This window comes from Marmota marmota, unplaced genomic scaffold (assembly GCF_001458135.2).
Source record: "Marmota marmota marmota unplaced genomic scaffold, marMar, whole genome shotgun sequence".
Lineage (NCBI taxonomy): Eukaryota > Metazoa > Chordata > Mammalia > Rodentia > Sciuridae > Marmota > Marmota marmota.
The window spans coordinates 10522134-10543088 of NW_025999991.1; the positions used below are offsets into that span (position 1 = coordinate 10522134).

General features: G+C 53.2%; 1 protein-coding gene and 1 long non-coding RNA gene across 3 annotated transcripts in view; one reads left to right on the plus strand and one right to left on the minus strand.

Moving 5' to 3' along the window:
* The first annotated feature begins 6849 nt into the window (after positions 1-6849).
* Sall3 (spalt like transcription factor 3) overlaps positions 6850-20955 on the plus strand; it is a 35830-nt gene continuing 21724 nt past the window's right edge. For both annotated transcript variants that reach the window (XM_015499566.2, XM_015499567.2), the window contains exon 1: positions 6850-6854. The gene's annotated coding sequence lies outside the window, so the exon portion shown is untranslated. The remainder of the gene's footprint in view (positions 6855-20955) is intronic.
* LOC125617862 lies at positions 18554-20920 on the minus strand. The gene is made up of 2 exons (XR_007348982.1): positions 20412-20920; positions 18554-19863 (listed from the first exon to the last, which is right to left on the minus strand). It is a non-coding gene; the product is annotated as an uncharacterized LOC125617862 (long non-coding RNA).

The window sequence follows — 20955 nt, forward strand, 5'->3', positions numbered from 1 at the left end:
TGCCGGCGATCTTGCCCAGTGGGGCCCTGCCACAGGACAGCTGCTGGGCCCCCACCTCGTGGAGCAGCCGACAGACTCCGGTCACCCCAGGGAAATGTTCCTGGGTGACACGTGCCTGGAAGGCCTTCTCCCAGCCTCTGTGGTCACAGGGACAGGGAACAAAGAAAAGGTCGGAAAACATTTCCCCAGGTGGCCCCCAAGGAAAGGCCCAGCCACCCGTTCCCCAAATTCATGTGGATTTGCCTCACAACTGGAGCAGGGAGGAGTGGTCTGCGTGGACCTTGTCTTCTCTGCCTCCCAGGTGACTCTCAGTCACCAATGCAGCTTTGCCACAGAGGGACTGTGACCCAAGCAGCTGAATTCACCAAGGGCCTCCGTGTCACATGCTGGGCCATTGGGAATCCCCATCGCGGGACGTTGGGAATCTTGTCGGAACCTAAGACCCCAGAGGCCAGCACCCTCATTTCTCATTCTTGACTGCCCACTGCCAGGAGCCCGTTTCACCCCCTCCTCAGCAAAGCCAGGCTCAGGGACCAGAGTGGCAGGACCAAGGTTGAGGAGAAGGGGCTCCCGTCCGGCAGAATCCAGGTCTCTGCATTGGTGGACACCACAACCCTCTCCTCCATCAGGACCGCTGGCTGGGGCCTTTTCCAAACATCTTTGTGTTGCTCTGCACTGGAAAGGTGAAATCTCATCCTCACTACACGAGCATTATTTTAACCTGATTATTGCAAAATAATAAAGTAAACTCTCCTCTGGAGCAAGAAAAGTCCCTTCCTTCCATGCCAGCACTCCAGGTGCCCCGGAACTCTGCTTCACCCACGTCTAGAGCCCTTAGAAAGCCCATTCAAGGCAGTATCTATCTCTACTTCACGGTGTGACCAAAGGTGAGTCTCCCCACCTTTCATCCTCTAAATGAGAGAGACATTAAACTCCCCCCTGGAAACCCTTTAGGTTCATGGGACTGTTGGGCAAAATGCATAACTCTAGAAATTTCTGTCTGATGATGTGTAGGACTAAAGGAAACCCTACAGATCTCAGGGAGGAAGGCATAGTATGGTGACCGTGTGACACCAATAAGAGCAAGTGTAGGACTCAAGTGGCCCGAGAGGCTGTGGCGCACCCTGCACAAGTGGAGTGAAACCAACCCAGGCTCTTCTCTCCAGGCCTCGCCCTGACTCCCAGCTTGATCCCAACCACGGGAAAGCACAGAATCCCACTGTGGGGCTCAGAGACAGCAGAGAACCAACCCCAACCCGCAGGAAGGACTTTCCTTCCTGCTTTAAAACATTGTAACAGATCCAGAAAGCAGGTAGGTGAAGGGTCTCCATGTTTCAGGTGTTCTCGTGCCTTCACCTGTGTGGGAGCTGAGAGAAGCTTTGCCGGTGCAGCTCCTCCTCCAAGCAGGGTCACCCTCCACAACTGCAGGCCCCTGCAGGCCAAGGCCTCCCTCCACTGCCCCGTGAGCTGCCCTACGGCCAGGAGGACTTCTGCTGCTGCCGCACGGCCGGGAATGTCTCTGTGCATAAAACTTGTGCTCGGCTGATTTCTTCCTCGCATCGAGCCCTGGGGGAGGGAACACAGGTCAACTCTGGGAAGCCTTCGGCCTCAGATGCCATGAGACTTAACACGAGGCCCAGCCAGCGCCCGGGTGCCTCTGGGGCCCTGGCATGGCTTGGCTCCCAGCACCAACGTTCCACTGGAAACCGCCCAGCTGAGGAAGCCTGAGGGTCTGGAGCTGTGGGCCACCCTGATGCACGTCACACCAGGTCCCCCATCAGGCCAGGCCTCAACTAACCTCCTCCAAAAAGTGTGATTCACTGTCACCTTTCACAGCTGTGGACCACAACCAAGGGCCTCTCTGGAACTCCCAAGGGGAGGCCAATGGTCAGGAGAGACTTGAAACCAGGCAGGGATCCGGTTCCCCCAGAGCCGCAAGATCCCTATGCTCCCTGCTACATCTGCTTTCCAACGTGCACCCCAACACTGGCACCTGCTCCAGAGAAACTGCCCTACACCCAGGAGAACAAGTCACACAGCTTACGAGCCCCCATCTTGCTTGCAGTCACCTGCATCCTGTGACCAGAACCCATCAATGCCCCCTGTCCTCCTGTATCCCCTTCAAGGGCCACATTCTGGAACACATCTTCTGCTCTTGGTCAGCGGAGCCGTACGTCGGGACGCAGGGGCTGCGCCAAGTGTTCCTCTCAGGTGGCCCCCAGGCACTGAGGTCTGGAAAGAGGACCCAACCCAGACAACCATCAGGCATTTGTGGAGACCCAGGGACATGAGGCAGCATGCTGTTCCCCAAGAGCCACGAGCCTTGGCTCCAAAGACCCCCAAACAAGAGAGCTCCCAGCAAGGGCCACACGTGGCTCTGTGAGCAAGGAGGAGGCCCTGGGTGGGAAGCACTCAGGGGAGGCAGGAGGAGGAGGTGAGGGCTGAGGAAGGGAGAAGCCGCGGGGCGCAAGTTATCTTCCTCTGTTCTGCCCAGATGTCCCTCTTCCCTGCTGCCCTTGACTGCCTCGAGTGGACTCAACACTCTCCGCATGATGAGACGCCTAGCAGACGTCACAGGTCACCAAGAGAGCAGTCGTTTCTTTGCAGTTTGTTTCTGTGGCCTGGTGGCCCACGTGGCAGCTGTGGGAGGTACAGGGGCTGCTATCACCCCTCACTGAGGACCCATACGCAAGAAGGATGCAAGCAGCAGACCTTTCCTGTGCAGAGACTTGGAACGAAAGCTCCATCCACCATTCAGAATTTCGGTTTTAATAGCCCATGTCATTCGTGGATTCTGATCCAGCCACAAAGAGCTCCCTCCACAGTCTCCAGGCCTGACGTCCATGTCCACACCTGTACCCAAGGCCAGCAGGCTGCAGCTCTGTTCTCTCGCTCCCAGGCAGGCAGCCCACACATCCTCTTCTAGGTGCAATCTGTCTCCCCCTCTTGTCTGATGTCTTCAAGGGCTTTAATCACGACTCCACGGACTGATCAATGACAGATATGAGCAACAACTTTTGCATGCTAACGGTGCCGGATTTTTTATCTGAGAAAATATTTCTCTCCTAAAAAGCCTCTGCACGGCTATGTATTAATTAAAATCTAAATACTAAATATTGATTGATGCGTTATCAGGCCATAGCAGTTGGGCCCTGCCACATTGATTTTTTGCTGTGATTTATTATCATATTTAAGAAAAATCATTTTGTGTGATTATACGAGGAAATGGACTTTAGTGAGGGTGTAATTCTTTTGTATCACTTTTGTTGTGTGGAGGACGGGCCAATTCCTCAATTGTGGCTGAGATTGCTGATATCCTTCATCGCCTCCTCTCTGTGGCCTCGGCCGGCTAATGCGTTAAGCCTGCTTGGTCTTGTCATTAGGAATAATGGGCATTAGGATTACCTCCTTAATCACAACTAAGATTAACAGATGGATGAACCCAAGTGCTTAACATTATCTAGTTATTAACAAGTATTTCTTTTTATCACATTAATAACATTGTTGCAGAGGATTTTTTCCTTTAACCACTGGAATTGAAGCAAAAACCTTGAAACAATGTCCAGGCCGGCCTGATGTATGACCATTAGTCAATTACTCTTTTTTCTTCATGCAGAAGTCACTGTTGTTGTGGCAAAAACCTGGTCATGAGGATATACAGAGAAATCCATGTGCATTCAAGAACACACCTGACCTTGTGCAACTAGTTTGTATATGAACGACACGTCCTACTCAGGGAAAAGACCGCTGATTGCTGAAGATGTGGATCATTGTCAGCACCCCCCAAAAACAGGGGGCGACACTGAAAATATCTGCACTGACAAATTCCAGCTTGGAGTACTAGCAGGAACACAGTCACTCTGAGTCATTTGAATTATTGAGTCTAACTATTCCTTACACTTTATTTTCTTCCCATTTATTTACATATTCATCTTGAGGTATTAAATTTATTTTATTTTGTGTTTTACTGACTGCTAAATGTCATTTCCCCACTTACTATTTCTTACCAAAAATATATAATGCACATTTCTTTCCTGCATACAAATAAATGTAAAATAATTTACTGTCTTTCAACCCACCCTTGTGTTTCACAGGCACCAGTCCCTTAGGAGGTAGCCTGGCCTCCTGCAGGGAAATCGCCTTCTTGCTCCACCAGCAGCTCAGCAGCGCTCCAAGGACCGGAGTCCACGTCTCACTCTGGGCCCGTCACAGAAGTCAGTCAGCCAGGAAGTCCACAGGCCAGGTCCTTCCTGGCTGCCAAAGAGATCATGGTAATGAACACTGAGGAACTTCAGAATCCAAACAGGGTTAAGAAGAGAAACACTTCTTAAAGAAAAAAATTAAATTGAAATGTTTAAAAAGCCTGTACTTTTTAATCTAACTGACTGAGAGGTTAGCTTTAAATAATAGACATACTTTAAGAAACAGAAGCAGAGACCGCAAGGTGGGGAAGACACATCAAGCCTGCTCTCGTGCAGCCTGCTACCGCCGCTCAGTCCCCGGAGGCGTCAAGAGGGGCAGGAGGAGGGACTGCTGCTCCCACACCCTTTTCCACGGACAGGATGGCACTCGTGGCATGCACAGCACAGGGACCGTCACGACCTCCTACAGAGCACAGAGACCCAGGAATGAGCAGAGCTCCCCCTCCTGAGGATGCTCGGAGCCTGGGCCACCCAGGGCACAGTTGTGGCTGAGGCACTCAGGCCTGCAGTGGGGACAGCCCAGGCATGGGGCACCTGCCAGGAAAGAGCCCGAGCTGGCAGGAATCACAGCTGTGCAGCAGGCAGGAGAGGTGCCCGGAGGGGGGCAGCAGGCCTGCAGTCCCAGCAACTCCCTTGACAGGAATAGCGCCAGGAGTTTCCTGGGGGTCATAGGAGTGTGCATTTTATGGATGTCCAAAAAAAAATTGAATTCCAAGTCTGGTCTCCTATATCAGACAGAGAGGGAGAGCCCGAAGCTAAATTCGTGGAAATTATTTTATAGGAAAAGCACTAAACTCAGTCCTACCTATAAAAACCCTGTTTCTGTCTCTTGCTGCACAAGGTTGAATTATGAAAGGAAAGAGTCACCCGAATGGTTCTTCCCTGTCCTTCACCCACAGGGCCCTGGTGACAAAGGTGCCAGGCAAGAGCATAGGACAGCCTGCTCCTTCAACCAGGTGCATGCTTTTGCCTGGTACTGGACAACAGCCACCCCAAAGTGAAGCATGCCTCACTACTGCCTGACTCCCCGGGGGAGCACCCTCCAGAATGGAGCCGCTCCCAGTGCCGCAGTGGGCGCACACCGCTGCTCGCTCGCATGTCCAGGAAAAACTCATGGTCGGATTTCCTCAAATTAAGTCTGGTGGTTTATCCCGACTTCTCACTTGGCACACAGTGAGGACAAGCAGCCTTCAGACTCCTGCGTAAGTTCAAGCTTTTCACTGGCTGGAGACCCATGAGTGAGGGATAAAATGCCAGAACGGGTTTGGGAGCCAGAGGAGAGCCGGGAGCAGCAGTGGGCCTGGCAGAGGGGCAAAGGCTGGACTGGCTCAGGACAGCACCGGGAGCAGGGCAGCCATGTCAGCACGCCTGCCCCGTGGCTCTCCAGCTGCCAGGTCTCCTCCAGGCTCTCTTGGCTACGGGCACCTGTCGGTTTGGGTAGAGACCTGCCCCAAGCAACAGCGGAACCCAGAGAGTCACAGGCATGTAATGGTCATACCGAAATTCCCTCTGATCTCACAATGAACTTCACAGGAAGTGAGACCTTCCAAAAGACCTACCAGCACACAACGATTTATTCTCCACACTCACGAAAGTATCTAACACGTCCACTTTAAATCCATACACCTAACCAGCCCCCTTGTTTTAAAACAGCTATGGAAAAATCAGCTCTGCAAAACCCTGAGTTTGCATCAATGTAACCTTGCCAAGGCGCCGCAGGCATCCGGAACACACCCACTGTCACCCAATTCCTGCTTCACTGCTGGGTGCGCCACTCGGAATCCTTCATTGCACTAAAAGGGTAAGCAGCAGCCTCCACACCTCCTGGGCCACAGCACCCCAGCCTCCTGGGCCACAGCTCCCCCTGTGTCCTGGGCCACAGCACCCCAGCCTCCTAGGCCACAGCACCCCAGCTTCCTGGGCCACAGTACCCCAGCCACCTGGGCCACAGTACCCCAACCTCCTGGCCCACAGCACCCCAACCTCCTGGGCCACAGCACCCCCCACCTCTTGGGCCACAGGACCCCAGCCCCCTGGGCCACAGCACCCCACATCTCAGGGCCCACAGCACTCCAGCCTCCTGGGCTACGGTTCCTGGGCCTCCAGCAGACCCGCAGAACGCTCTTTGGCAATATATTCTCCCCTTCCTGGGCCTATTTCCCACCTTCCTGACCAACACTTCCCTGTTCTTTCTGTCTTGGGGAGTAACTGACCACCCTGTTCGTAGTCTGGCCTCCTGCTTTGTGCCAGAGCAGGCCAGAGTGGGTAGAAGGCTGTTGCTTCCTAGATGAGAGGGGCTAATGTGTGTCCCCCGACATGCACGGGCTGATCCCTGCCCCCAAGGTGGTGGCATCCAGAGAGGAGAAGATACACAGGGAAAGGCCTTGGGAAGAGGTGGGCAAGTGTCAGGGGCCGCATCTTCAGGCCAGGAGGTACCACGGTCTGCCGGTCACCCGCGCTACCTAGGCAAAGTGCCTACCCTTCTGAAGGGGGGCTCCCCAACCCCACAGGTACCTTCTGAGAAGGAATTTCTGGAGCAATAGCTGTCAAAGGCCACTCTCCGTCACCAGATGCTATCACTCTGTGACCTCGAGCAAGCAATCTCTCCAAATGGCCTGTGGAGTGAGTAGATCCCTGTACAGCCGCTGGCAGGTCCCCCGTGGCCTCGTGGTCCTTCGAAGTCCAGGGCACTGTAGGGTGGCAGCCCCACAAAGGCTCCTGTGGAGGCTTGGTCCCTGGGGCAGCAGTGCCCAGGTGGGCTCCTGGGAAGTGACTGGATCCCGGGGCTCTGACCTCAAGGTGGATCAACCCACTGACAGCTGAAGGGACTCTGGGAGGCGAAGGGCATGGCTAGAGGAAGCAGGTCCCTGGGGAGGGGCCTGGAAGGGTGGCTCCTGTCCCTGGCCTCGGTGTATGGCTCCCCCTCTCTGCTTCACTGCTGCCATGAGCTGAGAGCTTCCGCTCCACGGCCTTCCCACCATCGCGTCCTGCCTCGCCTCGGGCCCAAAGCAACAGAGTCTCCGGGATCATGGCCCCAGATCAGCTTTTCCTCATTCCTTGTTCTTGTCTGGAGTTTGTCAGCCACTGGAAGCCGACGGCACCGGCCCTGTGAGGCTGCAGGCCCAGCCCCCCTGAACGTGCCTGAGAGTCACATTCGTCCTTCCCTCCCTGCCCGGTCCCCATCCCTTGGTGGTAGCATGTGGCCTGGAAAGAGCACAGGGAGGAAGGAATGACCTCGTCAGCGAGATCCCCCAGGACGTGACACGCGGTTCCACCCGCTGCTGTCTTCAGGAGACACACGTCTGCGGGAGCCTCCCGCGTGGGCTGGAGCTGCACGGGGACTTGCCTTTGCAGAGGTTCCCCATGTTTGCTAGATTTTAAAAAATCAGATGCAAAACGAAGATGAGACTCCATAATCACTGACTTCTCAAAGAATTTCACTGACCACGTTCCCGATTCTGACAAAGACCCCGTGTGGTAAGTGCTCCTTCCCCGATCCCTCCCCCAGCTCACTCAGGGTGGGACTCCCAGTCTCTGGGCACTGTCCACCACAGGGTGCAGGTAGCCCTCAGTCAGCAGAGGCGTGGAACGTTAGCGAGCCTGTGCTCATCAGCAAGGCTTCCGTCCCCTCCTTTGTTCCTCTGAGTCAAGACGTGACACAACTTATCTGACCTTCCTCTACGTTGATGTCCCGAGGCTCTGTCTACCGTCACGCACTGAGGGCCTTAGGCCCACATCACAGAACAGTCCCTTCTCCTGAGAGGTATCCTTCGCTGAACTGTCACGGCCTGAGCTGACACTGGGTTCTAGTTCTTTCTGTGTGTGCACGGCTTCCATGTGCCCATCTCCAGCTGTGGGCGTCCCCATGTGTCTGCCTGGTGATACCACACACATCCCAGCAGGCAGGAGGAAAGCACTTGGGTGACAGTCAGCAGGACTGTGGGGGGACAAACAAAAGCCCTCCCGCTCACGAGCCACTGCTGCTTCAGATGCTGCCTTCGCCAGCAGCCCCAAGCACTCGAGGCTCTCGGCATTCAACGGACATGTCACCGAATTGTCCCCTGACCATGCACATGTCCACAGCCACAGAGCAGAGACGCTTCTGCCCACTCGGTGACCTTCCCCAGGACTGCACAGCATGGCTGCAGAATTCTTTAGGACATCTAGTGGTCAAAGGTCACCGACCTTCCATGAAAACGGTCTTCATTTTAAGAACCTTCCTCCAAATGCTAGTCCCCTCCGCACGTGACTAAAGGAAGGTGCTTCCAGTGGTTCACTGTGATGCTGCCCAGGCCTGCCCCTGCCGGAAGCCCTGCTCAGAGGGAGGCGAAAAGCCCCTCCAGGCAGACAGGCTCTGCAGGGGTCGCTCCTCCCATGGACAGGCCCCGGGCACCCTGGCCTCAGCATCTGGCCCTGCATCTACTGGGGGCTCACGATGACCCTACAGAGTTGGCCAGGTCCAGAGAAAGGAAAACTTGGGGCAGAGAAGGGCGTTGGGACAGTCCTATGAGACGAGGGTCCACAGAGGTTCTTCCAGAAGAAGCAGCTTCCTCATGAGCAGGGAACAGGCTGACAGAAAAGCAGAAAAACTGCTACCAACATGAAAAGACTTAGAGCTACGGTCCCTTCAAACATCTCAACCCACAGAGTCCACGCTAGGGCCCAGAATGGGACGGTCTTTCCTTGCTGGTGACTGGCCCTCTCTCCTGCCCAGCTAAGCAGCCAGGATTCTTTCTCCTGGAGTCAGATTTTGTCAAATGCAGAGATGTGTCTGCTAACTTCTTCTGATGACAACAAAAGTAGTATGTTTGCTCTTCAAATTATCTCACAATGATCAGAATAAATGTGCTTTGATCTCCAAATAAAGGCATCGGATAGAGGACAGAAAAGGTCTGTCCCACTGTCCACACACAAATCATAATGTGCACCCAAAGCCACTCGGCTGCCATCTTCTTTGTGTGTGAGAGGACATTGTTCTCTGTCACTTGGCTCCAGCAGCCTCAGCCACCTCAGGACACGCCGGACCTCCACATCGCGCAGGCCAGGACAGAGCCACAGCCAGCACCGGGCTCCGTCGTCATGACCGAGTCAGGATGGAGAGTCAGTCTCCAGGACACCCTTAACGGAAGGCAAGCACCCCCTGGCATGAAGAGCACCTTCCTTTCATGGTGTAAACAGCTTCTCCCCAGAGAAAGGATACTGTGAGGTACAGGAGAAAGAAAAATGAGCCGGGGCCCTTCAGCTCTGGGAGATTCGGGAGGCCAGAGGACCACGGGAAGAGCCTCAGGGCATCATGCCTCAGGCCAATGACCCCTCAGCTGAGGTCCTCACAGTACAAACTGCAGGTCCCGGCTCTCAGGGCAAAGCGGGCGCGGCTAACCGTACCTGCTGGGACTCCACACCAGTGGGCCTGGGGGGACCAAGGAGCTGTCTCCAGAGCCTCCAGGGAGGCCAGGGCCCTGGTTATCCCCCTCACTCTACATATACAGCAACGTTCACCAAAGCCACTGGCATCTGACCTTAAAATCACATAAAGACAGTTGATCAACATCCTAAAAACGAGAGTGGAGACTGAGTCGCGGGGTGAGAAGAGAGAAAAACCAGGGGAAAGCTGTGTCAGCCATACAGAACCAGGAGCAAAAGCCGAGGCTGCAGAATCTGGGGGCTGATTCTAAGAGCAAACACACTCAGGGTTCAGTGGGATTAAAACACACACACACACACACACACATACACACAGAGAGACATACACACACACCATGTGATATTATTTTAATTCTCTTTGAAATTGGTGCATTGTGACAAAATAATAGCAACTAAATTATCTTTCCACATTGACGTACCTAAGATGTGTGTCTAACGCGGAATACGGGTAGTTAACATGTTTGTGTTTATAACGTCCTTGTAGAATCAAGAACCATGTGACTGGGAAGGAAACAATTCCAACTGATTCCCGTATGAATCATAATGACAGTCCTCAGCGAGGAGTGCACTGGGATGGCCCACGTGGCAGAGAGAGTGCTCCTGGCAGGTGACGATGAAACGGCCATGCCTCCGAGGCCCAGCACAGGCCCTGCCATTCGTGATCCCTCAGTTATCTTTACGGTAATCGCCCACAGGTGCCCGGTTTCTGTGCAGCTCAGCTCTCAGGCTGCTGCTTTGGACCTCCAGGATCACTCTACAGCCAGATCTTTCATTCAAATGCTGATTTTTAAAAAGCAAAACCAACAGGATAAGCAAAAGGAAAGAATGAATCAGGCAATAAAGTGAGACTCTAGAAAAATGAACCTGCTCTTCTACCTTTCCAGCCGTGCCAGTGTCCAGCTGGCCTTCCCACGCACGGGCACGGGTTAAGTGTTCGAAAGTCTATCTGTGACGTCACTCACGAAGCAAGGACTGGAGTGCAGGCCCACTGGGTGCAGGCCATCTAACAACCTCCCTCTGTCGGCCTCCTCTCGGTCTTCCTTGGGTAAAAGGTGATTATGTGTCTTGAAGTGAATAACAGGGGGTCTATATCCTACAGAACATTTTCGTTAATGAAATCCACTCTTAAAACATCCCAAATTGGCCCTTCACAGATTTCACTGTTGTAAAGAGCGGCCGGACCCGACCAATCCACTGTGAGCCAGTCAGACTTGTGGGCCTACTCGCGGTTACCTGTCTTCTGCTGACACAACAACGCAGACGTTCACCCCGCCAGGAGGTGAATGCGCTGCTTCTGCCCTGTGGCTGCTGGGTCCACACTGCAGCTCTGGCTCACGTCGACTGCTGCCGTGCCTTCAAAGGCCAATGACCACAGAACTGAGGTCGGGTGCTCCCGTAATGCAGGCCCTGTCTGTAAGGCTAAGTGAAAACCCTGTGCTTAGCCAGGAACACAGCCGTCAGAGGACTGTAGACCTCACGAACCTTACTTTCCAAACAGAAACAAACCGGAAGACACAGCTTAGCCTGACAAAGAGGGCATGGCTTCCCCGTGTCAAGCCTTAATGTTTAAAATCCCACTACGGGAAGGCCTCCTGCCAGTGCAGGGCCACAGCCAGGCCTGCTGCTGCAGCAGCCCGAACGGTCGAAACGGGTGCTTTTCCAAATGCCAGTTGTCCACACGGCAGCCTGCAGCCTGTCTTGACTCTGGGCCGCCCATTTCTTCCACACTCACAGAAAACACATGGTCACCCGCAGTGGCCGCAACTCAGAGCTCAGGGCACTTTAGCTCAGGCCTCGAAGGTGCCATCAGCTGCCAGGTTCCAGTTGCACTCACAGGAGAGAAGTGGTTGTGCCAGGAACACCGCCGTCTCTCCAGGCCAACAACCAGCGGTCAGCAGAGGAAGACCAACAGTCCCCGGTCTTCATGCAGGTGCGGGCAACAGACTCGGCAAGCAAATCCTAGGCACCCATGCTAGTCCCCTGCCCTCACTAGGGAAGGGGCAAGAACCACAGGGGGCAGACGTCTTCCCCTCAGTACGGCCCCGCTCCCTCGTCGGGCACGGAAGCTCCGCGGGCAATAAAAACATTAAAGCCTTCAATTTTCCCACATTCACCCAAAACTGAAGTTCAAGAGAAAATCTCTGCCAACATTGAGCAGGCTCGGTGTCACTGGAAGTCACCTCTAAGGAAGTGACGCTAGGGATGTGCGTCTGTGGAGCCAGATGAAGCCCGCGTCAGCCCGGTTCAGTTCACAACAGCTGCTTCTAACTGAAGGCTCACCCAGTGGGCTCCGTCTTCAAGTCTGAAAGTCTTCACATTGGCCAGCACACACAGAGGCCGGTGTGCTCACACAGGCGCACACACGTGCGCACACGTGCTCACACTCACACGCCTCTGCATCCCTGAGGCAAGGCCTTGCCGACTGGCTAGTTTAATCAGGTCGTCAGGCCTTTTGAAATAGAATCACTCGCCTAATGGTCTCCTAGGAGTCTCTCGTTGATTCTTAAAACAGCGACGTGCTGAGCTAACCCTCCATCACCCCACAGCCAGAAAGGCGTCCAGAGAGGCGGAAAGCACGACTCGCGGCGATGCCGACTGGTCTGCCCAGCACCTGCTGCCTTAGTCTTCCCGAGACGGAGCCTGAAGCTGCACCGTTAAATGACAGCAAGCTTTCCTCATAAGTCATCTTCAGTCACTTTGAAGACCCTCACACATCATAACAAAAGTCTCAGGAAGCAGCGCCAGCCACCTGAGGCCCGACCCCCACCGCGTCCTCCCACTCTGGGGCCCTGCACCTGTCACCGCGGCCCTAGGACACCCTCCTCCACTCACAGGAGGCAGCAACCTTGCACACAGCTCCTGGAACCACACAGACACGCGGTCCCCAGGGCCCGCTCCTGCCACCCCTAAACGGTGTTTGGTGCTCGGCTGCAATGGACTCGTTCCTTACGGGAGTCTTTCCGCATCCCCCCCACCCCTGTCTGGCTCTGCAGTACCACCTTCCACTCCTCCAAGGACAATGTGTCCCCTGTGGCAGGGGGAGGGACAGAGGCCAGGCTGCCCCCAGGCCCGCCACGGGCAGCCCCAGGAGCAGGCCCCCAGCGCCCTCTGGGCGAAGGTCACACCCCCTGCCCAGGGCAGGCTGTCCCCCGCCCCTCCAGCTGGGGTTTCTCCTTGGGAGCAACTCACGTCCAGGAGCCAGTCAGGTCAGACACTCGCTCCCCCACCCCTCCCCCAGAAAAGCCCCTCCCTCACTCCCTGATTTCTCCTGGTGCCGGCCAGTGGGTGCCCTTTGCCTGCCATCCTATGGGCAAGCTGCTTCTTCTCTTCCTCATGTCCAGCCACCCCTCATGCCAAAGTGGCACCCAGGGCAAGGGACACCATCCCGCCCCAGCTCAAGGGTGCTCCGGCATCCAGTGGGCAGAGACTGACACCCATGCACAGACACCACCTTGAGCAGCCAACTGCCCCCAAAGTCTGCAGCTCCCAGAAATCTGCTTGCAGGCTCAGTTGGATCTGCATGGGGATGGCTCCCAGCGGGAGTCTTCAGGGAGGCAGGTTTTCTGCAGACAAGTGTCAGGGTGCTTCCCATTGTCCCAGAAGAAAAGATTCCACACCAGGTTCCCCGCCATGGTCAAGCAGCTGAGCTCTTCTGGTAAAATTGTGGGTCACCTGTGAGTTTTCCTTACAGCCAACATCTTTGGGAAACGCTGCATAAAGGAACCATCAGAGTCTTCACCATGGGAGACTTCGGGCTTTTGATGTTTGACAGACAGGTGCCAGTCAAGGAGCGCCCTGTGTTCCTGAACCTGCAGCAGATCCCCATGGTGACGTGACCACCGCATCCTGCTCTCAGGACACTCATCCTGTTTGAAGTTCACTGTGAAGGGTTCGTCTCAGCAATTTCCTCAAAAATACGATCACAGACATAAAGACCACCTGAACAGTCAGGCCCTACATTACAGGTGGCCAAAATCTGGAGGATTTATCTCCAGAAACAGAGTCTACACACAAGGAAACGTGGGGACATACTGACGAATAACCCTGGATCACAACCCTTCCCGTGTGGACAGAGGTTCCCCTGGGCCCACTGACACCAGGGCTGACAGCAGGGTCACGCTGGTCCAGATGCAACCCTCAATCGCTTCCCCATGGCCCACTGGATTGAGTCCGTCCTTCAGGGACGTCACCAAGGGTGTATCTAGCTAAGTCACACCAAGGAGCCAGTTCAAGCCCAAACCATCCAAGCTGGTTACTCGAGACCTTCCTGTAAAAGTCACTGTTTGGGCCTGTGGGTGACCCTGCAGTGCCAACTCCTCAAGAGGAGGAGCAGGAGGGGTGCTGAGCAATTCAGCAAAACCCAACCTCAAAACAAGAACGGTCATAGAAATCCTAGAAAGCCGGGTGAGACAGAGGCAGAATGTTTTGGAACTGGATTGATAGGGTAGTTACCTAAGAAGTTAGATGTAGGGAATGCCAACATATTCTCGATGGTGAGGCTGAGTCTTGTTTTCTGAATTTCACCTCAGGAAAGAAGAAAAGGAAAGCTGGTGTTTTCCACGTCCGTGACTATTCCTCTACAATGATGCCGAAAGAGGAGACTGCCTCCAGCTCTCTGGGACTTAACAGAGACTGACACAGACAAAGACAGGGACCTTTGTTTTTTTGTGTTTGGTAGCAGGGATGAACCCAGGGGTGGTTTACCACTGAACTACAACCCCAGCCCCTTTTATGTATGTACGTATGGATGGATGGATGATTTTTAATTTTGAGACAGGGTCTCAATATGTTGCTGAGAGCCTCACTAAGTTCTTGAGGCTGATTTTGAACTTTCGATCCTCCTGTCTCAGCCTCCCAAATTGCAGGGATTATAGGCATGTGCCACTGCACCTGGCAAAGAGTGTGACCTTTGACCAAGTGTCTCAAATGTTCTCTCAGCATTCTCCCAGTACAACATTAGTTTCCTAATGCTGCTACATCTGCCATGACGTGTTTCTTCTTGGATGAAGTAATTCCACTATTTCAGAAAATGTGGTCAAGAGATACTAGTGCTTCCTGCAACCTGCAAGTACATTAATAAAACTATACTCTGCAGCCACACAAACCCACAACTGGATGACTACCTCAGAGCATTAGTACGCGGCTCCCATGTATATAACAATGTTTAAACATACAGAAGATGCCGTTTCCAAAAACAAATACATGGAAGGTAGTTCATAAAACTCCATGTGGTTCTGCACACACCAGTGTGGACAGTGTGAAGAAGACCCTACAGAGCAAAACCTGTGTGTCCCTGCAAAGTGGCCGAGAGGTCTTTTTCCTGCAATTCCACCCTCTTCCCACAGACGCAAAGTGGCTGACGAATTCACCGACTGTGGTCATCGCCGTGGCAGAGGCACTGTTGGAACAGCAAACGCACAGCCCCGAGACGCTGAAGCACATGTTGACCATCAGAAGCTGTGTGTACCCACGTGTCTGCAGAGAGACACTCTGTCTTCCCTTCCCTGCCACAAAGCAGAAGGTCGATATGAGGGCTGCCGTGGTGTTCTACTCTGAGTGAAAGGGCTGTCGGGAGCCATTAGGGAAAAACCAGCAGCACACTCCAGGTCCCCCACGTCCACAGCACAGCGCACGCTGCCTGTGTCCTGCCCCACGAGCGTCTGAAAACACAGGTGCGTGAGGGGCCTGCTTTCTAAAGCTTCTTTGGACACTTTGTGAAGAGTGGGTAGCTCTTCACAAAGCAGTGGGCAGAACTCCCCAGTGTCTGTGCCAGGGACACAGAGCATGGAGAGCCAAGGCCTAGATACAAGGAGCTTCCTGCCCTCATCCCACTTGCACACCTCCCACTGCCTGAGCCAGGCAGGCCCTAGGGGCCTCCACTTGACCTTAATGTCCAAAGGTCCTGGGATCACCCCCATGCAGTTGCTGGCCTCTGGAAGAGCCTGGGCAGGGCTCAAGATATGAAATCCTCCCTGGGATTCCATTCCAGGCTTCCCCCTGCTGCCATAGCCAAGTGACCCCCACATAGTGGATTACAGTGGCACTAGATGGCCTCTAATGAATTGGAGCCCAGTCCAAGGGAGCCAGTCCATGACGGAATGAGATGGGGGAGGAGGGGAGATGCCACACCTGGCCTCCAACCGGAAGCCAAGGTCCCCACGCTCCCCCTGGTGCCGCCCACACAGAGGTGCCAGAGAGAATGCCCCACGTCCCCAAGGACCTGCTCTGAAGACGCCCCAGGAGCGAAAATGACACGGAAGCAGGATAGAAGGTCCTCCCTGTTCAAGCAGAATCCAGGCGAAAGAGGGGAGCCCTAGGGTAGTCCCCAATCCGCTAATTAGCAAATGCGGGAGGGGGGCAGGGTATGCGAGGTTTGACCCTTGCGGCCTCCCACCACGATTTTTGTATGTTCGCATCCACCCTCCATTTGCTGAGTGACCTCTGAGGACTGCGGAAATTTGCTGAATGACCATTTGCTGAGTGACCTCTGAGGACTGCGGGAGAGAAGGCCCTAGGGCCAGGACAGTTTTCCATGGAGGGGCCTCTAAAGACAGCTGCCGGCGGAGCACGAACCCAGGAGCCTCAAGGAGGGAGGAGCTGGGATCCTTCTGGCGTCCCCCAGCCTAAGCCCCATCCCCCCCAAACCGCACCCGCAATTCTGCCTCTAGCCAGCCCTCGCGGTCTCCGCCGGGCAAACCCCCGCGCCCAGGGCCCCGGCAGGCGCCCACGCGCGGACACACGCGCACTCAAGCGCGCTCTGGAGCAAACGGCCTGCCCTGCCGCCGGAGGGCCCCAGCTGGCGCGGGGGGCGGGGCGGGCGGAGAGGCCGAGAGGGCAGGAAACGCCGTTAATTGAGGGAAATGCACACGGATCGCGCGGGCGGCCTTTGAAGTGCGCCTCGGGGCGGCCAGCCCCTCCGCGCGGGCGAGCCCACCCGGCGCGCGCCCTCTCCGGCTGGAGCACCGAGGACGCCCGGCACAGATTCCCACCGGCGGAGGCTGTGGGCACGTTGTAACTGCCGCGCAAGACCGCCCGCATGGGTCCTTTTTGTCTCCCCCGTCCCTGGACCCCCGGCCAGACCCAGAGGCCGGACGCTGCGCGCCTGACCCTGCGGGCTGCGTTTTTTCACCCGAGAGGCCGTCGCGACTCGACCTGATATATGTACACGTATAAATACAATGTTCGTCCAAGTGACATTCCACTCCCCTCCCTTTTTCTTTTCATCATCAGCAAATAAAGATTAGCTGGGAAGATTATAGAAAGCATTTTCGGGCTGCAGCTGATCTTTATTCCAGAGGCTTTGTGATGATATTGATGATGATGATGGTCAAGTGGACAGTTTGATTTTTGTGTTTGGAGCTAGTTATAAAGAATCAATATTATATCAAGGGGTAACTTTCGTGATAAAGGACTTTAACCACTCTGGCTATTCATCATAAGTCTGTAGCAAGCAGATAGGTCAAAAGAAATTATATTGCACTAAAGAGTGAGTCTTCTTATCTCTCCCATACCAGGGGAATAAGGGACAAGCCGATCGATACAGTAGCTGCTGTATACTTCTTGCAATTATCAATAGCTGATTTCGCCTTTTGAGGCCTGCATCTATTAATGCAAGCTAATAATAATCGTTTGAGCCTCCCTGTAGGCAAGGGAGTCAAAGTTGTAACTCCCCAGCATTATTTTATATGGTTATACTTGCTGAAGCGCCCCTCCCTGGCCACATGCAGCTGCAATAAAAAGTCCAATCATTAGGCAAGAAGTACTTCAACAACGTTTGCACCCCTCGGTGTGAAGAGGATAGCCATGTGCGGTTTCCCGTGTATGCCATAAAAAGCTGTGGGATGCTTGCCTGCCCGTGCCTCCAGTGAACTGGCACAATGTCTTGTGAAGAACACACAGGAAGCTTCAGAGCACTCCGACCAAGGTGGATTTATATGCTCTGCACACAGCTCCCACCTATTTAAGACACGTGGACATATTTATCTCAATGTATTTGCACACAGAGGAGGCAGGGTCTTCCTAGCAGTGTGAGCAGGGCAGTTATCTTGTACCGGATTATTTAGTTAGATCCTTTTATTTTTCTGGGGAAAGTTAACTTCAAGTTGGTGAACAGAAGCTTGTATAAAACATTTTCCAAAAAACACAAATCTATTTTTTTTGCTACATTTTCTAGCGCCCCCCACCCCATGTAATGGAAAAGCAACATCTTTATAATTGGCACTTGACATGCTGTTTGCGTTGGGCTGTGGTACACCAAGCACAGATTTCCTGTTGATGGAAACATTTATCATCGTGATTGCCCCAGAGTGGCAGGTGGTGTTATCAATTACCTCTTCTTACCAATAATAATATTAGTATGGTAATATCTTTGCTCAAGTGAGAACCAATTAGCGGTCACTTGTCAGAGCATTAAAGACACAAAATCATGCTGAATTTAACCCTAAGGACCTAGAACAAAAGTTGGGGGTGGGGAAGGAACTGAAGCGAAGGAGATGCCCAGTGAGTAGAAAAAAAGGAACTTTGGAAGGAAAAAAGAATACAAGGCGACCCCCCCCCCAAAAAAAAATGAAACCCCTAACATGTGAATGCCAAGTTTGTATTAAGTTTGGGGAAATAAACACATTATAAACAAAATGTCAAATGCACCTCATGAAAAACTGTCTTTTGTGCATTTGGGGCCAGGTAGCTTCCATGAACTGTGACTATAACGTTAAATTAGGACTATTCAACCTCCCCTTGTCAAATCAACCTTAGATAGGCTTTCTGTTTTATCTGAATAAATGATACAAATTAAATCAAACACCTAATTATATGTTTCACTAATGTAAAATATACAGTATTAATTTGTAAATAATATTATTAAGCAGACAAAATAATAACATGTCACCTCTTAAGATGAAAACAACATGGCAAGAGGAACAAGACAATTAACAAATTAGATTTAATTATAGGAAAGAAAAGCAACTTTTGTTTTTGCAATAGTGTTTAGGTATTGCAATATTTTAATAGACAGTGGTCATGTGATGATAAGCATGCGCCTGGTGCCAACTGAGTCAGTGTCTGCACCTCTGCTCTATATTTCTGTATATTAATCTGTACACAACCAGAGCAAGCATGCTGCCTCTAATCTGTGAAAATACCTCATTGACACTTTGCAATAAATATATTATTGCCACTAAGGCTTAAAATACAAATGCTTTCATTAAAGCTTGCCACACTGAATGAAAACTGAATAAAGGTTTCCGATCTGAGTGTGGGGAGGTGAGAAACAGAAAGGAACAGGTAAATCAGGAAGTTGTGTGTCTTTTCGGCTTTCTATCCTCGACAATCATTAGAAGGGTGCCCCTTTGGTCGACTCCAGTGCAGTACTTGGGCTAGTGCAGTATTTAGAGGGGATTTGTGCGGGTTACCGTTGCACACAGCCTTCTGGCCCTTTCTTCCAAGTCTCTGCTCCATCTTCTCAACGAAATTCCAGGGCAGCCTGTGCAGAGTGAGATGTGGAGCCTACCTTCATCCAGGCTGCTGGGCCCTATGCTGCCCTGACCCTGGGACAGCAGCCCACCCCAGGCTGGTCCAAAGTGAGAACTCCACATCCTGCCCCCAAACCAGCTCTTTTCCACAATGACCACTCACACCCGAGCCCCGCCTGCTTTACCTTTCCACTTAGGACTCGCTGAGTACCTCTGAAATCTGAAGGCTTGCTTCTTAACACATGAAGAACTGGGCTCAGATTTGCCTTCACTGGAGGTACTTAAAAGATCCTCCCGGTGACCACACCTCATAGAAAATGCAAAGTCCATGAAATTAAACAGCTGCATTTGGAAGCACCAGAAAGACGTGGGAAAATCATTCCCGTCGTTGTTTTGGAGAGACTGATGAACAGGGGTGGGAGTATGAGAGGACCTCAACCACAAAATGGTGGGGAGGGACAGGTGATGTGACCCAATGAGGAGCCGGTGCCAAGGGCCAGGTAGCTGTGGAGGGAGCGGGATCAAATCTTCCCTGAAAGTATTCAGACGCGGTGGGAACCTGCATTTGCTTCTTCTTCCAACGTGTGTCGATTACAAGAGAAAGTGAAAAGAGAGGGATTCATCAGGTCATAGAAGACAGCGCACCTTTTGCAAGAGGTGGTAGCAACTCATGAAGGTTCTATGATTTCTCTTCTAGAAAGAAATGGCAATGTCTGCCTTCCTGCCGAGGCACTGCGACTTCCCAAATTCCTGCCGATCCTGTAAATCTGAAAAATTTCCCACTCTTTACAACTCTACCCCCCACGTACACACACACACCCACACACAACACACTTTCATTTTTTCTCTTCCCACTCCTGTAACTTTCTCTGCCCTCTTCCCAGGAAGAATTCCTGCCCTCGCTCGCCCCAAATACCCGAGCTACAAACTTTTCACCACCGAGAGCGCCTTTGCGCCACACGCAAGAGCATCCCCCAGATGCTTGCAGCCTTCGCAAAACTTCACTGCGCGACTGATGTACAAAGACATTTCGCCTCAGAGCTTAACTGTAAAAGCGCAACCGATGTATGTTTAAAAGGAAAATCTAGATTTCAAACATCTTTTATTTAACAGCCTTTCTTTGGGGAAAAAAAAATCACCTATGTGAATACGCTCTCCACCAAAAGGCAAAACAAAACCAACCTTAAGATTTTTTTTTTTTTTCGTAAGTGGCTCTTGGGGCTGTTTGGAGACGACTCCAACCTGTAAGCTTTCTTCCTCTGCATGACTCTATGCGCTTTTCCCAGAGCCCAAATCTGTTGCTTCGCGAACTTACACTACTAGAGGCGGGCGGGAAAACGCGGGCTGGGAATCGCAGTCTAGAACCGAAAAGCAGCGGGCGGAGAGCCGGACGTACGGCGCCCGGGCCGGGGTCCTTTGGAGCGGGCAGGGGATTCCACCAGACAGGAGCACGCCCACAGGAGCCCAGCCGGGAGCCAGGCGTCCAGACTGGCTAATCACCGCCTGCTCCCCACCCCAGCCACGAACGACACTGGGGAAGCGCTGGGAGGCCATCTGTGCCGAAGCTTCGTATCACACAGGACCGCTTGCAAGGACAAGAATAAGAAATTCAGTAAATTAAAAAAGACATACTAGGCGAGGGGCACTGGTACAAGCGCGGAGGGGACGAGGCCTGGGGCACATCCTGGCGGCCGCTCGGGGACGAAGGACACGCGCGGTCCTGCGCGCGTGCTCGGCTGCGGGTGAGAAAGCGCGGGTGCGAGGGCGCGTTCCTGTGACCACGGGCGGGGGTGGGTACCGGGAGCGCGTTGTGCCAGATGCCCCAGACGTGCGCGACCCCCTCACCTAGCCCCCCCCCC